Source organism: Scyliorhinus torazame, chromosome 15 (genome assembly GCF_047496885.1).
Source record: "Scyliorhinus torazame isolate Kashiwa2021f chromosome 15, sScyTor2.1, whole genome shotgun sequence".
NCBI classification, from domain to species: domain Eukaryota; kingdom Metazoa; phylum Chordata; class Chondrichthyes; order Carcharhiniformes; family Scyliorhinidae; genus Scyliorhinus; species Scyliorhinus torazame.
The window spans coordinates 154,029,103-154,048,660 of record NC_092721.1 but is presented as its reverse complement, the minus strand read 5'-3'; positions in this window follow the sequence as shown (position 1 = coordinate 154,048,660).

Genomic DNA, 19,558 nt, shown 5'->3' with positions numbered 1-19,558 from the left:
TCACCATTCCTGAGACACCAGGGCAGGATTAGTGTACTTTTCCAACAGCAAAACAGGTTCCGCACCTGGACCAATTCCCCAACCGTTCAGGGGATAGCACCGGCGCCACGTGGAAGACGATTGACTCCAATGAAAAATGGGGTGGCCTGTGGGGGGGGGGGGGAGGGGGGACCTCTGTTGTGGCCTGGCCCGCGATCGGGGGTCACCGATCGGCGGGCCGGCCTCTTGTGCTGGGGGCCTCCTTTCTTCGTGCCGGCCCCTTTAGCCCTAAGCCATGTTGTGTCGGGGCCAGCCATGATAAATTGCTCTGAGTGACCAAAAAGTTTAGGAGGGGTTATTGTGTTAGGGGGGTAGCGTGGAAGTGAGGGCTTAAGTGGGTCGGTGAAGACTCGATGGGCCGAATGACCTCCTTCTGCACTGTATGTTCTATGTCCCTGTGGGTCTCGTAGAGGTTACAACACTTCCTAAAAGTGGTGTTCAAAATGGAAGAGCACTGGGTCAGGAAGGTGGCCGGTGGTAATAAACTGGTGGCTTCCTTGCATATATTTACCTGATGTATGAGACATCACGGGATTTCCAGTCAACGCTGAGAACCCATGGCTACTCCCTCCCAGCTGTATGCCACTGTACCCACATTCTGGGGCGGCGTTTCCTGCCCATGAAAAAGGGCATACGCAGGGACTGTGATGGTGGAATCTGGCCATTGGCTAAGGGACTTGATTTTTTGATTATGTAAGGCTATTTTTAAAAAAAAGTTTTTATTGGGTTTTATACTTGATATACCTTCAAATGTACACACAGAGAAACAAAAACAAACAAAGGAGGTATATATACAAAGAAACAAAGAAAGAATTTCCATAATACATAGCAGCAAGTTCTCCCCCCCCCCCTCTCTTTTTTATATTAAACAAGCAAATCTAAACTGGGTGGAAGGGTGACGCCCCTGATGTCACTTGCATCTCTTGGTCGTTTTTCTTTTGCCCATTTGCCATTTTGCCTCAGCTAGGCCATCTGTCGTTCCTTCTTCCTGTTCTGTCTTTTTCTCTTTCGCCTTGCTGTGCTTGTTATGGTCATTGTCGTTTCCTGCGCTCTCCCCCAAGTTTGTGTTCCCTCCTCTTTCCTCCCTTCTGGCTCCCCTCTGTTGTTCTCCCTCCCTCGTCCTCCCTCACTCCCTGTCCCCTCCCCCACCCCTCCCCTCCCCCCCCCCCTTCTTCTCTGCTACTCCCCTTTCTTTCCTTCTATGTTTGTCTACTCCCTCTTGCTTCCCCCCCCCCCCCTCCCCCCCGGCAAGGTCCTCCCTTCCCTCTCTTCTATCGTGACCTGGCTACTTTCCTCTGGCTCTTGGCTACTTGTTTATTTGTTTGTTTGTTTGTTGGCCACAAACTGGTCACGGAACAGTCAGGTGAATGGCTCCCATGTTTTGAGGAAACCATCTTCCGACCCTCGGATGGCGAACTATTTTCTCCATTTGGAAAAATTCCGATAAGTCGGACAGCCAGTCTGTAAGGCTAATTTATGACGAGTCGTTTGGACAGCTCTGCTACTTTTAGCACCAGTACTCAAATGGTAGAGACCAGGAATTTGCAGAGTCATCTGGTCCAGGGGTGCCTTTGTCATGTCCTGATTTCATACCTATTTCACTACATTCAGCTGGGTCCATCCAATTCCATTCTTACTTCATTTTTCAGCAGATTGATATATTTCACAGGGCAGTTAAGAGTCACCATGGGATTGTGAAACTTGAGTCATATACAAGACAGACCAGTTGAGGAGGCATGTTTCCTTCACGAAAGGACATTAACAAACCAGGTAAGTTTATAACAACCCAACAGCTTTATGGCCACTTACCAGCATCAGCCTTTTATTTCCAGATTTATTTATTTGTATAAAACTCAACTCAAATTCTCAAGCTACTTTGGTAGGATTTGAACTCATGCTCTCTGGGGTATTAGTAACACTGCACTACTGTAACCATGATTTTTACAGCAAATATACTTTTTAAGTTAGAGGTTAAAAAAAAAGTGCAAACAGTGCTTATAACTCAAATGAGGCAAAAATATTTTAAGTGTAAGACCAACAACATCCAACGCCGGCATCTCCACATCATGGCTACCATCGACACCGCAAACTGCCGGCTCAAAGTGGAGAGGATCTCCAGGAAGATCGCGCATATAGACACTGACATTAAGTTTCTACAAAGATGCAAGAAAGCAGACAAGATCCAACGCCAACAACATTGAAGAAGAGAACAAATATGCTAACATTTTGGTAATAGTTTATTTGAGCAGTCTGAGGCCGACAAATAGCCAATATCCAATATAGTAGTTTTTCCTTTTTGTTTCTGATGCTGATGTATCTGTTGTGCATTTCCAATGTAATCTCTGTTTTTGTATCACAATTAATGAAAAGGATTTTTTAGTGAACATACCAAAATTAAAGCGTCCAATTTCTGATACTAGCCAGACGGTGTATAATGACACAATTACTGCAGTAGATTCTTCACCGCCCGCCGCCGGTAGCAGCGTTCCTGGTCCAGCGGAGAATTGAGTGTCGGGCTAAAAGCGGGACTGGTGCTGGGTGCCGATCCTGTTCCGATGTTCCAGTCTCCCGCCAGCGGAGGCAACGAGCTACATGCCCAGTGCCAGTGGCAGGAAGCAAATGGGCCATTTGAAAACCTGATCTGCCTCTCCCCTGTGATCTCTGGCCCTCTTGATCAGGATTCATGCAGGCGTGGATTGGCACAAGTGTTTTCAAGCATGGCCCTGAAGCCTGGACCCTGTGGTGGGTCAAGGTGGTACGTTTGTAAAATAGATTCCCCCCGAAGACCATCGGAGGACCCTGCACAACGCAAATCCAGCTCACCCTACCCCAGGCGCTCATGAGAACCCCCACATCAGACCACCAACAGAGCCCCCTCCATCAGACCCCCAAAAGAGACCCCCCCCATCAGAGACCCCATCAGATCCCCCCCAATCAGAGATCCCTGCCTGAAAACTGAAGGGCAGTCCAGGCAGTAGGTTGAAAAATCACTGCCTTTTCATGTACCCTTTCCTAACCCCAGATGTCTCAGACAGAAGCCTTTAAAGCTTCAGCTGCTGTGATAAAGATGATACAGATAGTAATCCAACCAATTTTATAATTGGGGCTGGTTTAGCACAGCGCTAAATCATTGGCTTTTAAAGCAGACCAGCAGCATGGTTCAATCCCCAAACAGGTGCCGGAATGTGGCGACGAGGGGCTTTTCACAGTATCTTCATTTGAAGCCTACTTGTGGCAATAAGCTATTTTCATTTCATAAAGGCATCAATTGTTCTCTTACATTACATCAACTTACATTGTGCTATGATGAAACGTTTTCTCCTACTCTCTAAATTAACTCTCATGGCAACAGGACTCACGCCCCACATTGGCCTATGAGCTATAACTGAAAAGTTGTTCACTTTTTGTGAACCATGACTCCCAGCATGCATTGGTCTGGTCAATTAGAAAATGACTTTCCATTGAGAAACCTAGGTGAAAGACCATGGGCGGAATTCTCTAATGTGAGTTCTCCTTGCTACCTCTACAAGGGAGGGCAGGGAATTCGGCTCTCAGACAAATCCATTCACTGCAGCGGGAACGGAGAATCCTGCCAGCGTGAAGGAATGGAGAATCAAAGTCCATGGGCAGGATTCTACCGCAACTGGCCGGATGGCCCGATGCCGGCGCCAAGAGCGGCGCGAACCACTCCGGCGTCTGAAGTTGAAAACTCACCACTATTCTTAGAATTCCCCCTATACCAAAAAGGGTCGACATTCTAAATGATGAACAGGGATTCTCACTCCCTGACTCCTATGCAGGCTTAGGTGGGTGCTATTCAGGTCAAACTATATTTTCAAGTTATCCCCCGGTATAACCCATACCTTCACAGAAGTATTTTATCTACTTACCACTTTGTAGCATCGATCCTGGGTCCCACGTTGCTAAGTAAGTAAAGTAAACTTTGTAACAACCACTGTTTCAGGTTAAAAGTTTTAAGTTATTTTATTATTATATTTTTTCTTTTAAAAGATGCAATCACTGTCTTTGCAGAAAAGTAAAAAGATCTTGCTTCTGGATTCTCCTGCTTGGTTGAAGAGACCTTCAGGTCCACCTTGACAATCTCTCTTCTTTAAATTCTGGTCTTCCTTAGATGTATTCGCTGTTCCACTCGGTTGCTATGCTCTATTCTTCTCATGACCGAGCTATGAGAGCTGACTCTCTTTCTTCTTTAGCTTCTGGTCTTTCTCAGATGGATTCACTGTTCTGCTCGGTTGCTATGCTCTATCTTTTCCATGACCGAGCTATGAGAGCTGACTCTGAGCGACTCTGAGCTGACTCTGCTGGCTGTCCCCTTTCTTAGGGTTTATATCCCCCTTCTAGCAGTTATTAAGTTTTTATGACATTATTGTAAAGTAACTTTTATTTCACTTGGATTGTAAAAGGTACCTTTAATCTAAATTTTTCTAACACGACTAAGTATTCATTTTGAGCATGACCTCATCTCATAGATCTGATTACATTGTATCCTTTGTGATGTTCAAAAGTGCTTTGATTCCAAAGGGGTGTTACTTCTGGTTCCTGTCATTTCTGAAGTTTTATTATTATCAAATTGTGTCCCCAGCTCATAATTTTGACTTTGATTTGGGTCTAATTTGTGTTCTCGTAGACAGGTTGTCTCCAGCTTTCTTTAATTTACCTGATGTCAGCAGAACTTCACACCTATACATTTGTCACTTAATTCAACTGAAACCCTTATCCATTCTTTTCCATCTGCTTACTTAACTTCAATGAAGATGTGAAACACTGCTTTTAGCTGTGTACTAAAATTCACTCGATTGTGTCTTGAAAGACCTGCTTGTTTTGTTTGCTAAACCTGCTTGACTAAGGCTATCTGCATTTTACAATCCTCTCCTGCAGCTGCTGTTAACCCTTCGTGGGATTTTTCCCTACATTCTCTCATGCACTCTTAGATCAGGTATTGCCAGACTTCCATTTTTCAAATGACAGATCTTTACATATTTTCAATTACACGTCGGGCCGATCAGAAGGTGCGGAATAATCCACACTTCTGGGGGCTAGGCCGGCGCCGGAGGGATTGGCGCCCCGCCAACCGGCAACGAAGGGCCGGCACATGCGCAGAACCGCCGGTGTGGTTCCGCGCATGCGCAGACCGGCCAGCGTGTTCCTGCACATGCGCAGGGGGTTTCTTCTCCACTCCAGCCATGGTGGAGCCCTACAGAGGCCAGCGCAGAAGTAAAGAGTGCCCCCACGGCTCAGGCCCGCCTGCAGATTGGTGGGCCCCGATCGCGGGCCAGGCCACCGTCAGGGCCCCCTCCGGATCCGGATCCCCCCCCCGCGCCCCCCAAGGGCTAACCTAGCCGTCCTACAAGCCAGGTCCCGCCGTGATGGACCATGTCCATTTCACGTCGGCGGGACTGGCCAGGAAACGACGGCCGCTGGGCCCATCGAGGCCTGGAGAATTGCCGGGGGGGCTGCTGCCAACGGCCCCCGACCGGCGTGGTGTAAACCCCGCCCCCGCCCGAAAACCGGCGCCGGAGAATACGCTCCATGTTCTTAACTGCAGACCATCAGGCAGGTGAAAAAAGCACGGGAGAGAAGATCAAATAAATCAACGAGAATGAATGTAGGAATATAGGTTGTAGGAATAAGGGGCGGGATTCTCCCAGCCCGGTGCCGGGCCGGAGAATGCCCGCAACCGGGCCACGCCGCCCCGATGCCGGCACGCGACAGCGGAGAATCAGTGCAATTGGCGCCGCCGCGTTTGGTGCGGCGTTGATCGTGGCACGCTGTACGCAACTGGGCCGCCGATTCTCTGACCCGTATGGGCCGAGCGGCCGCTCTAAAATGGTAGAGTCCCGCTGGCGCCGTCCACACCTGGTCGCAGCCGGCGGGATCTCTGTGCGCAGGTTTGGGGGCGGCCTGTGGAGGGGGGTTGGCTCCGACCCCGGGGCCTGGCCCGCGATCGGGGCCCACCGATCGGCAAGCCGGCCTCTCGCTCCCTACGCCGGCTCCTGAACTCCCGCGCCATGTTGCATCGGGGCCGGCGTTGAGGGAGGCCACCACACATGCGCGGGTTGGCACCAGCGCCACTGCGCATGCGCGGATTCCGCAGCGCACAGTTCCCGCCGGGATGGGAGGCTAGAGCTCTGTGAACCGCTCCAGCGCCGTGCTGGCCCCCTGTAGGTACTATAGGCCAGAATCGGTACTCCCAGCGGCCCATTCACGCCGTCGTGAGACGCGACAGCGTTTCCAATGGCGTGGACACACTGCCGGCGAATGGGAGAATCCCACCCAAGAAGAGACAGAGTTAAGATAAGTTGTGTTTCAATTTGAACTGTCCCATTTTAATCTCATTCATCCTTCTACTGACCAATCGGGACAATGCCTGAAGAAGTTCTTGGCAGAATAATTTTGTGTCCATTACAAAGAATTTCACAGATTTTAGTTTTGAACAAAGAGTGAGGCGGGGAGACAGTGGCAGTGGCATAGTCATTGGACTAGGAACCCAGAGGCCCAGAGTAATGCTCTGGAGATCCAGGTTCAAACCCCGCCACTGCAGATGGTGAAATTTGAATTTGATAAAAATCTGGAAGCAAAAGTCTAATGATGACCATGATACCATTGTTGGGAAGGAAATCTGCCGTCCTTACCTGGTCTGGCCTACTTGTGACTCCAGACCCACAGTAATGCGGTTGACACTTAACTACCCCCTCAAGTGCAATTAGGGATGGGCAATAAATGCTGGCACAACATGCGATGCCCACATCCCATAAATGAAAAAAAACATGCAACAGTGGAATGTATCTTTATTTTAAAAAAATGAGATGTAGGGAGGAGGAAAGCAGACATTTATGAAAGCTATATATTTATTCCCTGCCATTTATAGTTTCTCCTTGTGTTTGGAATAGCAGAGCTCAGGTCTAACAATTAACCTAAAATCATGGTAAGTCACTTACTTGAAATGACATTGGATGGATATCCTGCAGCTTATCCCATATCCTCTGATGGCAGGAAAACATTACACTGCTAGACCACTATTTCTCTCAGAGGGTGGTTTGTGGAATTCACTTCCCCAGAGAGCTGTCCAAGCAGGGTCATTGAGTATGTTTAGGGCCACGTTAGATGGATTCTTGACTGGAAAGGGAGTCAAACGGTATAGGAGGTGGGCAGGAAGCCAAATCAACGCTTTCATCAAATGGGAGGACTGACTCAAGGGGCCGAATGGTCTACTCCTGTCCCTAATTTGCATGTTTGTATTTTCATATCTGCCACTATTTATAGGCTACAACTATCCATCAAGAGTTACTTACCATTAACAATATATAAAACAGCAATGTATAACCAGTCCACAAGTTACTATAGCCTTATTTTGATCACTAACTCTCCAGCCAGCAATGACAGCTTTGAATGAAACAGATAGGGCTTTTTCTCTGTGTTATAACCCCAATGGAGTTCCCGGGATCAGGACTATACAATTGCCCTTGACCTCCCTGGAATATTATCTTCCCCTTTAAGGCAGGTAGGCTTTAACGCCCCCTTTAAGGGGGCGGGGTTTACCCTTTCCAAGGAGAGCCCCCAGTAGTATAAAAACCCTGGCCTGGCTGCAAGTTGGTGAAGGAGACCTTTAGGAGAGTGGAGTATTGTATTGAAATAAACCTTGTTCTGTAATTAAAAGCAAATTACTGCAGATGCTGGAATCTGAAACAAAAGAGAAAATGCTGGAAAATCTTAGCAGGTCTGGCAGCATCTGTAGGGAGAGAAAAGAGCTAACGTTTCGAGTCCAATGAAGCTTTGACAAAGAGTCATCGGACTCGAAACATTAGCTCTTTTCTCTCCCTACAGATGCTGCCAGACCTGTTGAGATTTTCCAGCATTTTCTCTCTCTTGTTCTGTAATTTCGGCTTTTCTCTATGTGTTCTGCCTAACGTGGATTCAACACCCTGCCTTTGAAATGTCATTCTTGGAACCAGGATATATTTTGCCAGAGCTAAAATCCAATAATCAGGGGCGGGATTCTCCGCCGGCGTGGTTCTCCATTTTGCCGGTGCCTAGGGGTTTCCCGATGGCGTGGGGCTGCCCCACAATTGGAAACCCCATTGACCGGCCGGCGTAACGGAGAATCACGGCGGCGGGACGGGGCAGAAATGTGGCGCGGTGGGACGGAGAATTCCGCCCCAGAACTGTGGTTTTAGCCAAAGAACGTCTTTCATTTAGATTCACTTATTTTAAAGTAAACAAGTAACCATGATGCTAACAGTCTTCACTCCCTAACTATTTGCAATTGCTGGCCTCCTTCCCATACTACCACCTGTCGGAGCTTCACATGAGATTTCCTTGTCAAACTGCCCACAGCAACATTTCATTTAATAATTGTGGTAGTCGGTATTAGAAGTATTACGATACCCTGTAATGCTGTAAGACCATTGGTGTAGGAGGTACTGTTTTCATTGGTTAAGCCTGCCTGCTGGCTCTGCCCAGTAAGGCGGAGTATAAGAGCCCATGTCTCCCCAGCAGCTGCCTTCTGTACCTGCGCTGCTGGGGGAAACATCTAGTGCAATAAAGCCTTCAATTGTCTCCAATCTCGCTTCTGGAGTTATTGAGCAAGCATCAATTTATTACACTAGATTTTAAAGAATGGAGCTCTGAATCAAGCCGGAGTGTCTGCAACTCAGCCCCCACGTGGCAAACTCAGCGGCAACCTTCAAGCACTGGCTGGCGTGTTTCAATGGATATCTCAGGACGGCCACAACTATACCCACAGAGGACCAGAAAATGCAAGCTCTGCAGTCTGCACTTGAGGGTGAGCCCAGAGATCTACACTCTCATCGAGGACGCGGACGATTTCGAGGCCACAATGAATCTGCTGAAACGTCATTATTTGCCCTGTAAACCAGGTCTACGCCCGACATCTACTAGCGACGAGGCGACAAATCCCTGGGGAATCGCTGTAGGAGTTCTACCGTGCGCTCCGGGTGTTGGAGAGGAACTGTAACTGCCCGCAAGTTTCGTCTAGCGACCACACAGAACCTTTGATCTGGGACGCATTTATTGCAGGTATGCTGTCCTCCCAAATCTGCCAGCGATTGCTGGAGAAAGAGACACTGGGCCTCAAGGAGGCACGGGCCCTTGCTAGCTCCCTGGATGTGGCCTCCCGAAACGCCCGCGCTTACGTCCCCGACCGCACGGTAGCCCCTTGGGCAGTGTGGAACACCCCGGCGACCGACTCCGATGCATCCCCCATCCCCCCACAAGCTTGTGCTGCGAGACTGCCAGGCAACCCTGGGGGGGCCCGCTGCTATTTTTGCAGGCAAGCCAAGCACCCCCGACAGTGCTGTCTGGCCCGCTCATCCCTCTGCAAAGGATGCGGCAAAAAGGGCCACTTCGTGGCGGTATGCCAGGCCCGGGCGGTCACTGCGGTCTCCGGAGGCCAATCGGGACCGCCACCACAACCCTCTCCAGGTGCCACGTGCGGCCAGCGGGAGCCGCCATCTTCCTCCTTCAGGGCCACATGTGGCCTCCGGGCGCCGCAAATTTGTCTCTCGGACACCACGTGTGATGGATGGGCGCCGCCATCTTGTGCACCTCCAGCCATGTGCGACCAGTGGGCGCCGCCATCTTGGCTGGACTTTCAGGACCCCGACTCGGATGACCACACACCGCCCGAGGAGAACATCCAACTTCTGCCACAACTAGCCTCGGTGACCCTGGACCAGTCTCGGCCCCGAACACTCTCGACTGCAACGCCGACCGTGCTCATCAATGGGCATAAAACATCCTGCCTGATCGACTCCGGGAGCACAGAGAGCTTCATACACCCCAACACGGTAAGGCGCTGTCTCTCCCCGTTCACCCAGTTAACCAAAAACTCTCCCTGGCCTCCGGGTCTCATTCAGCGGAGTTCAAGGGGTTCTGCATAGCGAACCTCACGACCCAGGGAAGGGAGTTTAAAAATTACCGGCTCTACGTCCTTCCCCACCTCTGCGCTGCCACACTCCTAGGGTTAGATTTTCAATGCAACCTCCAAAGCTTAACCTTTAAATTTGGCGGCCCTATACTCCCCCTCACTCTCTGCAGCCTCGCGACCCTCAAGGTCGATCCACCTTCCCTGTTTGTGAACCTCACCCCGGATTGCAAACCCGTCGCCACCAGGAGCAGACGGTTCAGTGCCCAGGACCGGACTTTTATTAGGTCGGAGGTCCAGCGATTACTGAGGGACGATGTCATTGAGGCTAGCAACAGTCCCTGGAGAGCTCAAGTAGTGGTCGTAAAGACCGGGGAGAAGCATGGGATGGTCATCGATTATAGCCAGACCATCAACAGGTATACGCAGCTTTGACGCGTACCCTCTCCCTTGCATATCCGATCTGGTCAACAGGATTGCACAATACAAGGTCTTTTCCACGGTGGATCTAAAGTCCGCCTATCACCAGCTCCCCATCCGCCCTAGCGACCGCAAATACATTGCTTTTGAAGCAGATGGGCGGCTCTACCACTTCCTAAGTGTTCCCTTCGGTGTCACTAATGGAGTCTCGGTCTTCCAGCAAGAGATGGACCGACTGGTTGACCGGTACGGTTTGCGGGCCACATTCCCGTACCTCGATAATGTCACCATCTGCTGCTACGACCAGCAGGACCACGACACCAACCTCCGAAAATTCCTCCATACCGCAAAAATCCTTAATCTCACATATAACAAGGATAAATGCGTGTTCAGCACCGACCGTCTAGCCATCCTCGGCTACGTAGTGCAAAATGGAGTTATAGGCCCAGACCCTGAATGCATGTGCCCCCCTCATGGCATTCCCCCTCCCCCACTGCTCCAAGGCCCTGAAACGCTGCCTGGGATTTTTCTCTTATTATGCCCAGTGGGTCCCCAACTATGCGGACAAGGCCCGCCCGCCAATCCAATCCACGGTTTTTCCCCTGTCGACAGACGCCCACCAGGCCTTCAGCCGCATCAAAGCGGACATCGCAAAGGCCACGATGCACGCCATCGACGAGTTCCTCCCCTTCCAAGTCGAGAGCAACGCATCCGACGTAGCTCTGGCGGCCACCCTCAACCAAGCGGGCAGACCCGTGGCCTTCTTCTCACGCACTCTCCACGCTTCAGAAATCCGGCATTCCTCAGTTGAAAAGGAGGTCCAGGCCATAGTAGAAGCTGTGCGGCATTGGAAGCATTACCTGGCCGGCAGGAGATTCACTCTCCTCACTGACCAATGGTCGGTGGCCTTCATGTTCGATAATGCGATAATGCACAGCGGGGCAAGATAATGAATGACAAGATCTTACGGTGGAGGATCGAACTCTCCACCTACAACTATGAGATGTTGTATCATCCCGGGAAGCTAAACGAGCCTCCTGATGCCCTATCCCGCGGCACATGTGCCAACGCACAAGTGGACCACCTCCGAGCCCTCCACGAGGACTTCTGCCACCTGGGGGGTCACTCGATTCTTCTATTTCATTAAAACCCGCAACCTGCCCTACTCCATCGAGGAGGTCAGGACAGCCACCAGGAACTGCCAAATCTGAGCGGAGTGCAAGCCGCACATCTACAGGCCAGAGAAAGCGCACCTGATAAAGGCTTTCCGTCCCTTTGAACGCCTCAGTATGGACTTCAAAGGGCCCCTCCCCTCCACAGACCGCAACACGTACTTCCTGAACGTGATTGACGAGTACTCCCGGTTCCCATTCGCCATTCCCTGCCCCGACATGACCGCAGCCACCATCAAAAAAGCCCTCCACAGTATCTTTACGCTGTTCAGTTTCCCCGCCTACATACACAGCGATAGGGGATCCTCCTTTATGAGCGATGAACTGCGTCAATTCCTGCTCAGCAAGGGCATTGCCTCGAATAGGACGACCAGTTACAACCCCCGGGGAAACGGACAGGTAGAGAGGGAGAACGGAACGGTCTGGAAGACCGTCCTACTGGCCCTACGGTCCAGGAATCTCCCAGTCTCCCGCTGGCAGGAGGTCCTCCCGGATGCCCTCCATTCCATCCGGTCACTGCTGTGTACCACGACCAACCAAACACCTCACAAACGTCTCTTTGTCTTCCCTAGGAAGTCCCTCACCGGGACCTCGCTCCCAACCTGGCTGGCAGTTCCTGGACCGATCCTGCTCCGCAAACACGTGCGGGTGCACAAGTCGGACCCATTGGTCAAGAGGGTCCATCTCCTCCACGCTAACCCTCAGTACACCTATGTGGCGTACCCCGACGGCCGACTGGATACAGTCTCCCTATAGGACCTGGCACCCGCTGGATCCCCACACACACCCCACCACCAATCCCACCCTTCCTCCCACCGGCGCACCCCACAGCCGCCCCCTTCCCAGGTGGATCGGTCCTCCCACCGGTCCCGTCTCGGGGTGATGAAGCTGCCGAAGAAGCCAAAGCCACGCTCCCAGAGCCACGGATGCCCGAGCCACCGCCTGCATCACCGCCGAAGCTACGACAATCGCAGAGGACGACCAGGGCCCCCGATCGATTAATTGCTTCATTCTGAACTGTAAATAAATTTTGTAAATAGTTGCGATGTAACGAGGCAAAACCACTGTACTATGTATACCGGGTACCTCCATAACCTTAACCTCTACCACTGTGTAATGCGAGGCCACCTCCCACGCCGGACTCTTTTTTTAACAGGGGTGAATGTGGTAGTCGGTATTAGAGGTATTACGGTACCCTGTAATGCTGTAAGACCATTAGTGTAGGAGGTACTGTTTTCATTGGTTAAGCCTGCGTGCTGGTTCCGCCCAGTAAGGCGGAGTATAAGAGCCCGTGTCTCCCCAGCAGCTGCCTTCTGTACCTGCGCTGCTGGGGGAAACATCTAGTGTAATAAAGCCTTCAATTGTCTCCAATCTCACTTCTGGAGTTCTTGATCGAGCATCAATAATATAATAATAATAATAGCTTATTGTCACAAGTAGGCTTCAATGAAGTTACTGTGAAAAGCTCCTAGTCGCCACATTCCAGCGCCTGTTCAGGGAGCCTGGTACAGGAATTGAATCCATGCTGCTGGCCTTGTTCTGCATTACAAGCCAGCTGTTTAGCCCACTGTGCTAAACCAGCCCCTGGTTTGGTCTTTCCAATCATCAAAGTAACATTTCTGTTTATGTCTGAACATTGTCCCACTGTTAGGACATTGGCCACTACCTGTCTTCTATTCTTGAAACTTAGCAGAAATAAAATTGCCTTTTTAACTCCAGCTATTTTCAAAATCCCTAAAAAATAAATAAAAATGGGAACTTCCTCACAACTTCTCCCAATTGGCTACAGTAACTTTGGTGGAAGATTGATGGAATCCCCAGATAATCCCCAACAATACTTGGGGTTTCCATTAATCATCTTTTAAGATGGCCAATAAGCAGCGCCACCAGCGCCACCCCCCCCCCCCCCCCCCCCCCCCCGGCCCTCCCAAAGATAACACCATTGGAAAATGTTTGTGTTAATTATAAACAACACCAAAGATTTTGTGTTCTCAAAATGAATGAAGCAGAGTTGGAGAAAGTGGAATGAGTTTTAAATTCAACAAAGTGAAAGGCAGGGAGATAGAAAAATGAGGTTGGCACATAATTAAATGTCAGGTGACAATTTTGGAGCTTAGGTGGAACTTGACAAGAAAGTTCAGAGGCTGTGTCTGAACAGAGGCTGCAAATACAGCACATTGACAGCATAGCAACTAGGAAAGGTCACTAAGCGACCAGAAATTTGATGAATAGGCAATCAAGGAAGCAAATCTTACAGAAGAGACAAGCTTCAAGGGGGCAGATACTGCAGTGAAACTGCAGTTACCTAACTGGACCCATTCCCAGTGGGGGTGTTGGCAGCAGGTTGGGAACTCATATTACTTAAATGGAGAGAGATTGTGGAACCCTGAGGTTCAGAGGGATCTGAGTGTCCTGGTACATGAATCAAGAAAAGTTAGTTTTCAGATTCAGCAAGTGATTAAGGAGGGAAATGGAATGTTGTTGTTTACTGCAAGAGGAATGGAATATAAAAGTAGGGATATTTTGCTATAGTTATACAGGATGTTGGTGAGACTGTATCGAGAGTACTGTGTACAGTTTTGGTCTCCTTATTTAACAAATGGTATAACTGCATTAGAAGCAGTTCAAAAAAGGTTCACTTGATTTATTCCAGGGCTGAGGGGGAATTTCTTATGAGGAAAGGTTGGACAGGTTAAGCCTGTATCCATTTTCAGTTTAGAAGAATGAGAGTTGATCTTATCGAAATATATAAGATCCTGAGGGGACTTGACAGGGTGAATGCTGAAAGTGGGCATGATCTAACGACCTTGTCGCACCCAACCAGGTGTCTGGACGAGACCGTTGAATCTCGCAAGAGGCCTCTCACGAGATTTGTGACGTTTGAAACACCTCGCGAGAGTTAATGGAGTCTCGCGAGATGGCACAATCTGAATTTCACTCTCACTGGGTGTGTCCAGATCAGCTCAGCTTGTTTAAATGAGCCATTAGGCTAATTTAAATATGCATTTGATGGATTCTCCTGGCCCCCAGGATCTAACAGCCTGGCCTGAGAGACCTCGCTAGGGTGCCGTTTGGTACTAGTTTCCACAAACGTGGACCAGTTGTAATGGCATCTGGGGGGGGGGGGGGGGGGGTCTTCCAGGCCATTGGATAACCCCAGGTGATCGGGGCCTTGCATTCCCTCGGGAACCAGGGTATCTTGGCATTTCCAGCCTGGCACCCTGGCAGTGCCACCCAAGGATCATGGCAGTAACATCCTGGCACTTCCAGGGTGTCCAGGTGACACGGTTAGGGTGCCAGGGTGGAAAATGCCAGTGTGCCCAGGTGCCAGGTTGGCACTGCCAGGAATCAAGACAGGGAACCCTACAAGATGGAGGGAGGGTGACGGGATGTTCCTGAGGGCATCCCTGAGGCTGTGGGGGGGGGGGGGGTTTGGGGGTGTCAAATATGGGGGGGCTGAAAGAAGGGGGGGAAGATCGAGGCAGCCAGACAAAATGGTGTCCTGATCAGCGAGGAGCCTTTCCTGCTGCGCGGTTAGCCAACAGGAAATGAGTCGGAGTGCGGCCTCAGCAGAGAGAAACGCACCGATTGCCAAGATAAATGGCAAAGTGTCGTTGAATAGCGGGGTGCTTCTCCGCGCTGCAGCCACCACGAAACATCCCACTAAACACGCCCAAAACCGGACATAGATTTTTTCCAGTTAAATTGCACCCAGGATGTTTCCCCCTGTGAGAAAGACCAAATCTAGGGGACATGGTTAATAATAAGGGATCTCCTATTTAAGATGGGGATGAGGAGAAAGGTTTTCTCTCAGAGGGTCATGAATCTTAGGAATTATTTTCCTCAGAGAGTGGTGGAGGCAGAATCATTGAACATCATTAAAGCAGAGGTAGATAGATTTTTTTAAAAATATATTAAGAGTACCCAATTCATTTTTTCCAATTAAGGGGCAATTTAGCGTGTCCAATCCACCTACCCTGCACATCTTTGAGTTGTGGGGGCGAAACCCACTCAAACACGGGGAGAATGTGCAAACTCCATATGGACAGTGACCCAGAGCCGGGATTCGAACCTGGGACTTCAAAGCCGGCAGACATCAGTGCTAACCACTGCGCCACCGTGCTGCCCTAGAGATAGATAGATTTTTGATTCACAAGATTATAGGAGCAAGGCGGAATGTAGAGTTGAGGCCACAATCAGATCAACCATGATCTTGGTGGAGAAAACCCGAAGGGCCCAATGGACTACATCTGCTCCATAATTCGTATGTAGGTATATTTTATCAATGACCATTGTCCTGGCTCTTAAACTCAGTGACAGCAAAAACGACCTCCTTCTCGGTTTCCTAAGCAATCACAGATGATGGCATAATGATTGCCACAAGTGTCAAAGGGAGCATTTCTACTTAAAGGGCAAGAGGCACAATAGCTTCCTGAGCCACCCACAAGAATTGAAAGGAGATGTGGGAAGGCTGCCCTCTTCCACACACCTCCACACACCTCCATCCATCACCAACCCCACTGGGCATCTTACTCTTCCCTAGAGGTTCTGAAGTGAAGTACTGTAACCCAAGGATGGGAGGAAGAAGGACAACCTCCCAAACTAAACAGGTGTAAATGAAAGAGGCTGAGGAAGTGAACACAGAAGTGTGGTTCCTGGACTATGCGGACAACACGAGTCCAAGAGGTTCATTGACCTTATGAAGTGGAGAAAGGGGAGGTAGCAACCCCCGCATTTTGGCTTGTCTGGCATCAGCAGAGCACTCCTAAGACCAATATATCTTGCAGTTGCTCTCATCCCTCTGTCCATCTCATTTCCTGAAACGGCCCAGAATATTGGTTTGAGAATAATAGACTAAGAAAGGACGGCCAGGAAGCTCAGTTGGTTAGGTGGCTAGCGTATTAGATAACGTCAACAGCAGAGAGGTCAACTCCTGCTCTGACTCGGCCTGCCTCCTTGCCCCATCCATAGCAAAGGAAATCACGGCAGTTTGACAGAATATTAATAATAACCTTTATTAGTGTCACAAGTAGGCTTACATTAACACTGCAATGAAGTTACAGTGTTCAGCAAGGTTCAGCAAACACTGCAATGAAGTTACAGTGTTCAGCAAGGTTCAGCAAATAATTTACCAAGTCCTGCACGGACTGAAGAAGAGATTAAGAAATAACGCAAATCATTATTTTATTTTAAACAGCACATAGGTTACCTCAATATTGGCCGGAATTCTCCGGTTGTTGTGATTCAATGTTCCCGCTGCCAGCGTAACCCCACCCCCAGCGGGTTTCAAGCAGGGGAGTGTGCTTACAATGGGAAACTTCATTGACAAGCGGTGGGAAGATAGAATCCCACCACCAGCGAACGGCGCGGGGCCGAGAACCATGTGCCTGGCAGACCGGAGAATCCAGCCCATTGGTCCTGATATTCACTGTAACATCTCCTAAACTGGATTATCAATGGGATGCAAAAATGATAACCACAGTTTTGTTGGAACGGTTTATCTTTCCCACCCTGTTCCTTAAGTTAATGACTTTTACAATTCCAAGGGCATTAATTAGTACCTTCCCAAAGTGGTTATTCTTCAAAAGTGAATTTAAATGAGTTAGTTTGTGGGGGGCCTCACAGCCTGTATAAATCCTGACCTTCCAATACTAGATCATTGGATAGTGATCAAGGAGCCACTTGTTTCCTCCATTCTTGTAAAGTGCTTTGAGTGCCTTTCTGTACTTTAGAAGCACCTTAAAATTGTAAGAAATTGTTAGGGACAGAGAACCCTTGCAACTGTTCTCCAGGGACGCTAACTTAACTTATTGTTCTACAATGCTGCTACATCTCAGAAAATTCAGAGAAATCCTGGTTTCCTATCTGTCCCATACCCGGCATTTACCTATGTCATACCTCCAAAGGTGATTTAAAAAAAAAATTTTTTTTTAAATAAATTTAGAGTACCCAATTCATTTTTTCCAATTAAGGGTCAATTTAGCGTGGCCAATCCACTTACGCTGCACATCTTTGGGTTGTGGGGGCGAAACCCACACAAATACGAGGAGAATGTGCAAACTCCACACGGACAGTGACCCAGAGCTGGGATCAAACCTGGGACTGCGGCGCTGTGGGGCAGCAGTGCTAACCACTGCGCCACCGTGCTGCCCCGAAGTTGTTTTTATAGTGACATATCACTACGTATCAATACAAAATAGAAGCTTTAGGGCGGCATGTGGCCCAGTGGATAGCACTGGGACTGTGGGGCTGAGGACCTGGATTCGAATCCTGGCCCTGGGTCACTGTCCATGTGGAGTGTGCACATTCTCCCTGTGTCTGCGTGGGTTTCACCCCCACAACCCAAAGATGTGCAGGTTAGGTGGGTTGGCCATGCTAAATTGCCCCTTAATTGAAAAAAATAATAATTGGGTATTCTAAATTTTTTTTTTTTAAATAGACGCTTTAAGTTGTAAAGATCGAGGGTGGGATTCTCTGAGCCTCCGCTCCGAAATCGCGATCGGCACAGGGGTGGAGAATGGGCATCAAACCCAAAACTCGGGCTGATTCTCCCCGGAGAATCGCCGCAAATCGCGCGCGCATGGTCTACGCAGAGCGAGTCGGGGGCCATTGACAGAGGCCCCCACAGCGATTCTCCGACGTAAACTGGCTGAGTTCCCGACGGCATGGTGCGGCTGCGGATTCAGTCCCTGGCTGCCCTGGTGGGGGGATCCTTCACCGGGGAGGGGGCGGGGGTCTCACAGACGGCCTGGCTATCGATCGGGGGCCACCGATCCGCGGGCTCATGTGATCTCGGGGGGGGGGGGGGGGGCCTATCTTTTTAGTGCCGGTCCGCGGTGTGGCTCCGCCAAGTCATGCGGGGCGGCTGACGCAGGCCACCGCCGTGCGCATGCACAGACCCCCGACCGGAAGTGCAGGATCCCGTATCCGCAGCCGGAGCTGCGAGGACTACTCTGCGGCTGTGCTAGCCCCCTTCAGGTAGCAGAATCACTCTGGACTTTCTTCAGGAAAGTCCAGAGTGATTCGCCAGCATTTTGACGCTGCCGTGGGGCCATAGCCCCATTATTGGAGAATCCCGCCCTGAATCTTTTATTCTATGCATTTTCACTCGATTATTTATTAATCAAGGAATGATTATTGTCCATGCAATAACCTGAGTATATTTTTTAAGCAATAATAATAATGTACAATCCTTTGAACGAGGAATGGAGCTTGAAATATTATTTATACTTAAAGCCTCTGATCAGTTTATTGAAATTAAAAGAGGACAAGGAGCATTTTTATGGCCGGCAATTTCAAAATGTCTTAGTGTTAAATTACCTTCATGTTATAAATTCACCAAAGAACAATTTAATTGTAGGAATTAAAAAGAGCATGCATAAAAAAGTGGAGGAATTATTATTTACAATAACCTACCTAATTGATCATTTTGAGATCGCTATTAAACTACATAGGAATTAATCAAAATTGCAGCTTAATCTGATGGTACAGAGTATCTTACAGATTTTCCTTTCTTTCTTAGCATCTAGGCCGTTTCATTAAAATTCATGAGAGAGAATATTTATCACACGGAAAACTGTTCTATTGTTTGCAAAAGTGCTACTTGCTGTAAAAGTGTTTGCAGTGGTTCAATTAAATAAATTATAGATTTATACAATAAAACAATAATTAGTGTTGGTGGAGCCATTTCTCAGAATCTTGCCAACATGCAGCATTGTTCTATTCAGTCTCTTTCGAAACAAAGTTACTGAAATTCTTCATAGTTTCTTTGTTTTATTATCACATTCGATCTTAACTGTCCCCAAAGCTTGTCCCCGGTCTTTCTAAATCGGCTTTCACCTAAATGCTGCTTTCAATTTCCTGATAAGATTTTTCACTGAGTGGGTTGTAAGTGAACAGTCTTTTTGTAAATTCTTTCACAGGAAGGAGGCCGACCTCCCAAACGCAACAGAGACTCACAAGATGTCATAATCTTGATCCCGTCCTCAATGGGTGGGATCCAAACTTGCATAGTCACGTGAGC